Source organism: Cupressus sempervirens, chromosome 7 (genome assembly GCF_028749045.1).
Source record: "Cupressus sempervirens isolate cs-2001-9-10 chromosome 7, ASM2874904v1, whole genome shotgun sequence".
Classification (NCBI taxonomy): Eukaryota; Viridiplantae; Streptophyta; class Pinopsida; order Cupressales; family Cupressaceae; genus Cupressus; species Cupressus sempervirens.
Genome location: NC_143124.1, coordinates 155,626,604 through 155,635,995, shown reverse-complemented (window position 1 = coordinate 155,635,995; position 9,392 = coordinate 155,626,604).

The window sequence follows — 9,392 nt, the reverse complement described above, 5'->3', positions numbered from 1 at the left end:
TCTCTTCTTTTATCTTCTTCAACTTTAAGTTCGCAAATAATTTCCTCTTCATCCTCTTGCTCTTCTTCTGTACCTCATGTCGGATACTCCATTGGATCTTCTTTCTTTTTTTCATTGAAGGAATTATCAATATCTCATTTCTAGTGACATGCTCTTCATTTCTACAACTCAACTTCTAATTCATTCACTTGCTTCTGCAAATCAACCCACAATGCCTCTTGATTTCTTGCTCTAATTTTATCAAGTCAAGGAATCCTCAAAATCCATCCAAGCACAAAATTCATCTTCTTCTTTCTCCTCTCCATGCTCAACTCTTTAGAAGAAAAATCTCATGCAACACAAGAACCTTGTGCAAACTACCTCACAGTCGACGATCCATCTACACAATGAAGAACTTCTTGGCAAACTTCACCCAACTCAAGGTCCTGGTGCAAACTGCCTCACGTTCGGTGATCTATCTGCATGCTCAGGAAATATTGCTCTGATACCACTGATGTAAGGCCATACCACCCATACCAACTCATAACCAAGAGCACAAGAAGATGGAGACAAAGAGATTACAAAATGCTTCATAAAGCATCCATTAATACTTGAAAATTCATTGCAATATTCTCCAAATGAAAGGACTCCAAATTCCTACATAATAAGAGAGCTTCCACACTAAACCTTCTACAAGAAGAGCCTACCCATCAAGGAATCAAGAGGTTATACTTGAAGAGATTCTACTTCCCAAACTTCTACTTCTTGAGCCTCTACTTCCCTAGCTTCTACTTCCCTAGCTTTCTTACAAGAGATTACATTCAAAGAGTTTGATTACAAATGAATATAAGCCTTCCTTAAATAGGCACTTACCACCCAATGCATGATTTATCCACAACATTCTAGAATACAACTAAGCACCACCATGTGGCCCAATTAGAAAATTACATTTCTTTTGTAGATCACAACAAATATTAAATGCATGATTTAAGGAACTTTCCACAAAATTCTAAGATGCCACCTACACACTTCAATCAATGGAATGAGACTGTTTTTTTTTAGTTTTCTATTTACGCCACCTATGCACCTTGAAAATATAAATTTCTCTTTTCTCCCTTTTTCCTATTTTTCAATTTTTCTTAATTTCTTTCTACTTTCGTCACTTTCTCTCTCCTCCACAATTTTTTTAATTAATTTATTTATTTTTTAAAATTTTTTGCATGACGCTCTTGCATCAGAGCTATACATTGGTGTTGAAGGATAGAAGTGGAAAGTCAAATAGGGTTGTATGCATTGAGTAGGAGGCAGTTATTGCTTATAGTAATGCAAGTTGAAGTAATTGGGTTTGATGAACTCAAGAATCTATACCCTGAGGATCCTGATTTTGCTGAAGTGTGGAAAGCTTGTAAAGAACATGTTGCTATAGATAGAACCAAGTGGCTAGGCTGTTTGATTCTGGATGGTATGTTGTTTAAAGGGATTCAATTGTGCATTCCAGGGAGTTCCATGAGGGAAAATCTAATTAAGGAGAAACAGAGTGGAGGGATGGGAGAACATTTTGGTTGAGATAAGACCATTGCCATTCTTAGAGAACATTATTTTTAGCCTCAAATTTCACGGGATGTGAAGAAGTTTGTATAGAGTTGTCAGGTTTGTCAAGCAGCCAAGGGATTTAGTCACAATACTGGACTATATCAGCCATTTCCTGTTCCATCAAAGCCATGGGAGGACATAAGTATGGATATTGTTCTTGGATTGCTAAGGACACAAAGGGGTAATGACTCAGTATTTTTGGAGGTTGATAGGTTCTCCAAAATGGCACATTTCATTCCATGCCACAAAACTCATGATGTCATCCATATTACAGACTTGTTTTTCAAAGAGGTGGTGAGACTACATGGTCTCCCAAGGAGTATAGTTTCTAAAAATTTGTGGGGTATTTCTGGAGAACATTGTGGAAGAAGTTGAAAATGGACTTGAAGTTTAGTTCTACAGATCACCTACAGACTGATGGACAGACTAAAGTGGTAAATAGAAGTCTGGGCAATTTGCTGAGATGTTTAGTTGGGGATAAGCCCAAGGGATGGGATTTTATTCTACCACAAGAAGAATTTGCTTATAATAACTCTATGAATAGGAGTAATGGTAGATCACCATTCCAAATTGTATATGGAAGTAGCCCAAGGACTGCACTAGAATTAAGGAAGATGAAGCTGGGGATTTAGAAGCTGGAGAAGTAGAAGCTTGGGAAGTAGAAGTCTTCAAGAACAAGCTCTTTTGTTGTAAGCTCTTCTCCTTGGAAGCTCTTAGTGAGGAAGCTCTCTTATATTATAAGAGTTTGGAGTTTTTCCATTTGAAGAATATTGTAATGAATTTCAAGTATTAATAAAACATGCTTTGAAGCAATTTTGTCATCTCTTTGTCTCCATCTTGTTGTGATATTGGTTGTGCATTTGTAAGGGTGGTGTGGCCCTTCATCAATGGTATCAAAGCGAGGTTATCCTGTGTGTAGACATAGCGTAGACTATGAGGTAGTTTGCACCAAGACTGTGTGGTTGTGGGTTTGAGTTAAGAAGATGCCTACATAAAGAGAGTGAGGTGGAAGGGCCAGAGCTATTAATCCTAAGGAGGTTAGAGCCCTCCAAAGGTAGGTTCAAGCATTGCAGGAGGAGCTCCATAGAGGAACAAATGTTACCAAAGGTGACGAAAGTGAGGATGACAATGAAGAAGAAGACATTGAACACGAAGGGGAAGTTGAACGGGAAGTTTTGAATTAGGCTGAGGAGAGGCCTTTTAGGGCCATTACTAAGTTTGGAAAAGGACCTACAATTGATGTGGGTGTATTTTCAAGAAATCTGAAACTGGATGAGTTGATCAACTAGATCAATGAACTTGAGGAGTACTTTGAGTATGAGGATATTAGGGATCCAGATAGGGTTAAGTTTGCAAAGGCCAAACTCAAAGGCCATGCCAAAATCTGGTGGCAAGAGGTTCAAATGGAAAGAAATAGAAGAACAAAGGAGAATGTCACAAGGTGGGATCACATGGTGGACAAACTAAAGAAGCAGTTCATTCTTGTTGACTACGAGCTTGATTTGTTTAAGAAGATGCATGGGTTAAAGGAAGTAGGAAAATTAGTCCAGGAATATATGGAGGAGTTTTATCGACTTTTGATTAGAGCAGGGCATGTAGAAGAAAATAAGGAGAAGGTTGCTTATTATATCAGTGGGTTGCAACCTAGCATCCAGGAGGAATTAAGTCTGGTAAGAATGACCAGTGTTGAAGGGGCATACCAGTTTGTCTTGTGAGTTGAAGAGAAGCTAAATAAAAGGTTTGAAGGGAGAGAATGCATCATTTCATGATTCAATAGACTACGAGGGTTCTCAAGGTTAATGTATATTAATATGATTGCATAAATCTATTCAAATATCTAGTGAGGGTCCATAGTCATCCAAGAACTATTTAAAATAGTTATTGATATATTACTTTATCTCCTACCCTGGTATGATTTTGTATCTCAAAAAATTTGGGTAGTTAATATCCATAGTCGAGAGAAAATCACAAATGTTATTTATGATGACACAACCATTCTTGTAGATTTGAAGGAAATAAATTTCATAAATTTGATGTTTAGAATGGTGTTATTTAGGATTTCCTTAAGAAGTAATGTATCTCTTCCTAAATTTTTCATGTTTAGGAGAGGTGAGCATACTCAATGCTAGTTTGAGAAGTATGATCTTTCTTTGGGATACCAAAAACATCATTTAAGTTGTTAAAGTTTACTATATTCTCAACATGTTGTAATTACAAAAATATTGGTCTAAAATGTATAGGAAATTTGGAAATTGAATAAGTAATATTTGTATTTTCTTGGTAGATATAGGTATAATAGAATATATTATCTTTATTGTTTTTTTAATACTTAGTAACCTAACTATTTTGTCAATATCAATTTAAGAACTAAATAAAAAACTTAAAAAATAGCTATTGGTCATTGGTAAGGGCAAAATGAATAGATGTATAGTTAGGTAGAAAATTATGTTTGGGACAAGTCATGAATATTTTAGGTCTTAAATGTATTAGATTATAAGGCATCACTTTGATAGATAAATGTATATTTGAAGATCACTACTAACTAAAATTCTATAAGATTCAAGTAATGAATAATGTCAAAAGAGTAAACAAATTTAATGCATTCTCTTGGAAAGGACTCAACATTTGTGACACTTTCACTATTTTTTCCTAGTTAAAGTGACCCTTTTAAAAGTGTTTAGATTTATTTAGAGTGTTTAAGATCAAGCCAAATACTACTTACTCATAGAGTAGTATATTCTGAGGTAGCAATATGGTTTATGGGGAACACTCTATTTTATGAAAATTTGGTTACAAAGCTCAAACTATTTTCCCTGTATAGAAGTACTCAGCTTAAATATGGATTATGAGGGGGGTTAAAAATTTACGTAACAATATAAAAAGTGAGCAACTAGTAGTGGGACAAGCTAAGGGTAATATTTGTTAAAAAAAGAGATAACATGGTGAAATACTTGTTCTATTCATAGGAAAATCTTTCATTATATCTCTTTACCAAATTACTATTTACTACATAATAAAGAGTTTATTTCTTCTTCTTGAATTAATGGTTATCCTCTTACATGTGCTAAGATATAAAAAAAACTATATAATCCCCCCTTTGTAACAATCATAACTTTAGGGGTGGTAACAAAGCCAATGTTGGGACAATGGTGAAAGTGGAGGGACCCCCCAACTAAGAATCTCTGACAAAAGTAGATAACAAAAGATATAGAATAGGGGAAATAGAAGACCTTGGCCATGATCCAAACAAAGAGAAGATGCAGATATTATCTTGCAATGTGAGAGGCTGAATATTCCCAAGAAGTAGTACGAAGTTAAACAAAGATTATAGAACTCAAGGTTGACATGATTCTTTTGCAAGAAGTAAAAATGACAAAGTAGGTGCTCTCTAGAGTGGTTTAATATTTATGGCTAGGATCAGAGTTCTTTTATAGTGTTGTGACAAGTGCTTTGGGATGCTTTGTGAGACTTTGGGATCTGGACAAAGTGGTGGGTAGAGAGATCTTCTTAACCCCATTTTATGGTGGTGGGCTTCATCGCTAAAACTTTTAACTAGAACTTGTTCAACTTCTATACCCCCAATACCCATAATGGGAAGCTTTTTTTCTAGGAGGAGGAAAATATATTTTATGACACAATGAGGCTTATGGACATTTTCTCTATAGGTGACTTTAAGACACCCCTATTTCCATTAGAAAAATTAGGCGGGCAAGGGGAATTCTCTAAGAGCATGCATGACTTAGAGGTTTCCTGAGGAGAAATAATTTGATAGATATTGATCTCAAAGGAACCCCTTTCACCTAGTTAATTAAAAGATTGGGGAACAATTTGATTCAAGTTAGGCTTGATTGTGCTTTGATCTTGGCAGGTTGGTACATTCTCACACACAACTCATTAAATACCTACCTAAGGATAATCTCTAATTGAAGAAAAAGTTAAACATGCAATGAACCTATACGTAAAAGATAATGTGGTAGTCTCACCTTGATTTTAGAGAGCATATTGCCCAATGGTGAAACATGCCTATCCAAGGTTTGGAAATATTTTGTGTTGCTATGAAACTTGAAAGAATCTAGGAAGATGTTAGAGGATGGAGCAAGTCATCATTTAGAAATATATTTAAGTAAAAGAAGATGACTAAGAAGAAGTTAGAGTCACTCTAAGAAAATTTGGCATATTGTAATTCTTCTTCAGATCATCAAAATGAGGAAAAGGAATGCCAGACTAAGTGGAAAGTTTTGTTAGAATGACAAGAAATAATCTGGAAGCAACAATCTAGATTGTAGTGGCTAGAGGAGGGCAATAGGAACACTTCCTTTTTCCATAGACAGACATCAAAGAGAAAAAATAGAAACACCATCAGCCTATTGGTGGATAAAAATGATTAGGAAATATCATAGGAGAATGGGGTAGAGGATTGGGCCTATAAATACTTCTAGGAGATCTACAACTAGTCACCATGCCAAATTAGTATTAACACTCTAGAGGACATTTTAAGGATTGTCAACTTGGTTGTCAATGACCAGATGAAAAATGCCTTGATTGAAAAGGTTACAAAGGAGGAAATGAGAGAAGTTGTGTTTAGTATGAACCAAGTCAAAGCCTCTAGGCTAGATGGGTTTCCCCCTACATTTTTTTAGGAATATTGGTATATGATCAAGTATGATATTTCTCATATTTTTGGTGACTTTATGAGAATGGACAAGCTACTAAACAGACTTAATCAAAATTTCATAGTGTTAATACCAAAGATGGAGGGACCGAGACATCTCAAAGAATACAGACCAATAAGCCTCTGCAACATGATTTATAAGATCTTCTCTAGGGTCATGGTCAACCATATTAAGCCCCTGATCAATAAGTTTATAGGTCCATACTAGAACTATTTTGTCCCTAGCATACAAATTTTGGATGCAATGAGTTGTTACGGTCCATGGAGAGTGTGGCAACCTAGGTATGGCTCTAAAACTTGACATTTCTAAAGCCTATGATAAGATAATGAGGGAATTGTTATTTTATATTCTGATCAAGTTAGGATTCAAAGAGAACTTTGTTAGTATTATCATGACTGCAGTTAATATTGTCTAGCCCATAGTCTTTGTGAATGGGGCCCTAAGAAAGTTTTCTTACCTCCTCTCAAGGTCTTAGATAAAGGGATCCCCACACTCCTTACTTAGTCATCATTACAGAGGAGGTCATGAGAAGAAACTTAAATGACCTAGTAGGTAATGGAAAGATATAAGGTATTAAACCTACATCCCCAAGCCCTGCATAGGATATACAATAATTTCTTGATGATGCCTTCCTTTTTGGCCTATCTTTTTTGGCCTATCTTCTATTCATGAAGATAGTGTTTGGAAGATCCTTCTTAACCAGCATGAGATTATTTTGAGACGGTGTATAAATTATCAAAAAAAGAAAGTTATGTACTTTTAATATAGATAATAATTTACAAAGTAAAGTTATGAGAATACTAGAATTCTAGGAGGTGTGCTTACTAGATACCTATCTTGCCTCCTACTCACAATAAAAGAACTGTCCACACAATACTGGAATGGGCTGGTAGGTTGCATAAAGAGGAAGCTTATGGGCTCAAAAAGTAAAATTCTGAGCATTGCAAGAAAACTTAAGTTTCTCATAGCCTCTATACAGAGTACCCCTATGTACTCCCTTTCCCTCTCCAAAAATCCAAGTAGATATAAAGAGATTATTGAAAAAAATCATAGAATTTTTCTATGGTCTATAATTGAGCATAAGAAAAGAATAAGTTTAGTCATTTGGGAGAAAGTATGCCAACCCTAGTTCTTGGGGGGACTAAACATTAGAAAGATTGGAAATTTGAATAAGGCCCTCTTGGCTAAACTTGGATGGAAACCAACGAGCTCCTTGAGTAGTTAGTGTATGTATTCTTAGGGCTAAGTATCTAAGGGGTGAATCAATGTATCAACATCTTTGGACTATGACACTCTCCCTGAGATAGAAAAAATATGGAACAATATTGTGCAAACCAACAAAATTTTAATGGGTAATCATAGGTGTTGAGGAATGGGAACAATGTCTACTTCTAGGAGGATTATTGGCTAAAATATGGCCCCCTCAAGAATACAATGCTCCAACCACTAAAATATTATTGTACTAGGAAATATGGTACTCTAGTTCACAACTACATTACTCTTGAGAGAAAATGGAAAAGATTCTACAATCAGGACAATCCTGAAATGAGGCTACGTATGGAGATTCAAGAGATGTTGTAGAATTGGTGTATCCCCTCTATCCCATTGGATGATGCTTTGATATAGAAAATTATCCCCTTTGGGGACTTCATGGTGAAGTCTTCTAATTCATTTTGTGTTGAGACTGGTGAAGCCCTGAGGAAATCAAAAAATGTTTGGCACACCTAGATCCTGACAAGGATAAATTTCTTTTGATGGATAACTCTATATTGGACAATCCTTACCATTGATAATATGCAAGGAGAGGATTCCATCTAGCTAACTATTGTGTGTTATGTTATAATGTAGCCAAATCAATTCAATAGCTCCTCATACATTGTCTCTTTTCTATGGTGGTTTGGAGGTAGATTTTCTTTATGTAGAAGATGTCATGGTGCTTCAATGAGAAACTCCACTAGTTTATTAATTGGCATGGTCCCTCTATTTACCCATACCTCAAAACCATCCTAAGATTCATCACCCCTTATGTTTCATGCAATATTTTAAAGGAACATGACAACCACATATTATGGGACAAGGCTACTCCTAGCACGTAGGTAGCTCAAAAATTGAGCATGTTATTGAATGAATATAATGGGTATGGTATTAGAAAACCAACCCACCTTCCCCCAGCCTCTTGAGGGACAAAGATACGAGATGGGATAATTATTGGGACTTAAGTCTGAAGGTGGCAAGATTTGACAACTCTAAGGTTATTGCTAGATGTAAAACAGTTTGGCATGCCCCTTATAAGATTGGTCGAAACTCAATTTTGATGGCTTGACCATTGCTGAAAGGATTGTAGCTAGAGGTGTTGTTAGAGATAATATTGGTTAGGTGGTGGTTTCCTATGCTAGAAATTATGGAGGGGGACTAAGTAATGAAGCAGAAGCTTTTGCCCTACTATAGAGAATGAGGATAGCAAGAGCTAGAAGAATTAATACATTAGCTATTGAAGGTGACTCAATATTAATTATAAATATTGTGAAGGGTGAAGGAAGGTGTAGCTAGAAGATAAAAGAGACAATAGAAGAAATCCTCATCCTAGTGAATGGATTGCTTTTAAGTCCATGTGGACCACATCTATTGGGAAGGCAATGGAGTTACAGATGACCTAGCCAAAGTTGGTCATAAAGTGGAAGGAATAAAGGAATAGGATGATGTTAGCCAAGGACCACCATTGATACAAATGATGGTGGCAAGTAAATGTTTTCTTTGCAGTCCAATTTGATGAAGTACAATAGATGGCATATTGATGTGAATCAAAGCGAGTGAGAGAATGAAAGAGTTGAAAACCATAAATCAGGGAATATTTGGAAAGCTTTTATGTTTATTTACATCTGGGGTTACCTCACTATGAGCACTAATTACTATGGTGAGACGAGTATCTACAGAAATTTAGGCAGGATGATAAAATAGACAAACCGGTCAGTTATGAAAAATAATAATTAAAATTGCCTTATGCCTCACTCAATGCACATCTAGCAAGGGTAAAGTTTGATGGGAAAGGTATCATTCACACATGATCATGCTAGAGGAAGATTGGAAAATGTGAAGCCTTTTGATGTTATGAGGAGAAGTGATCTCATTCGAAGATTAATTGCTATC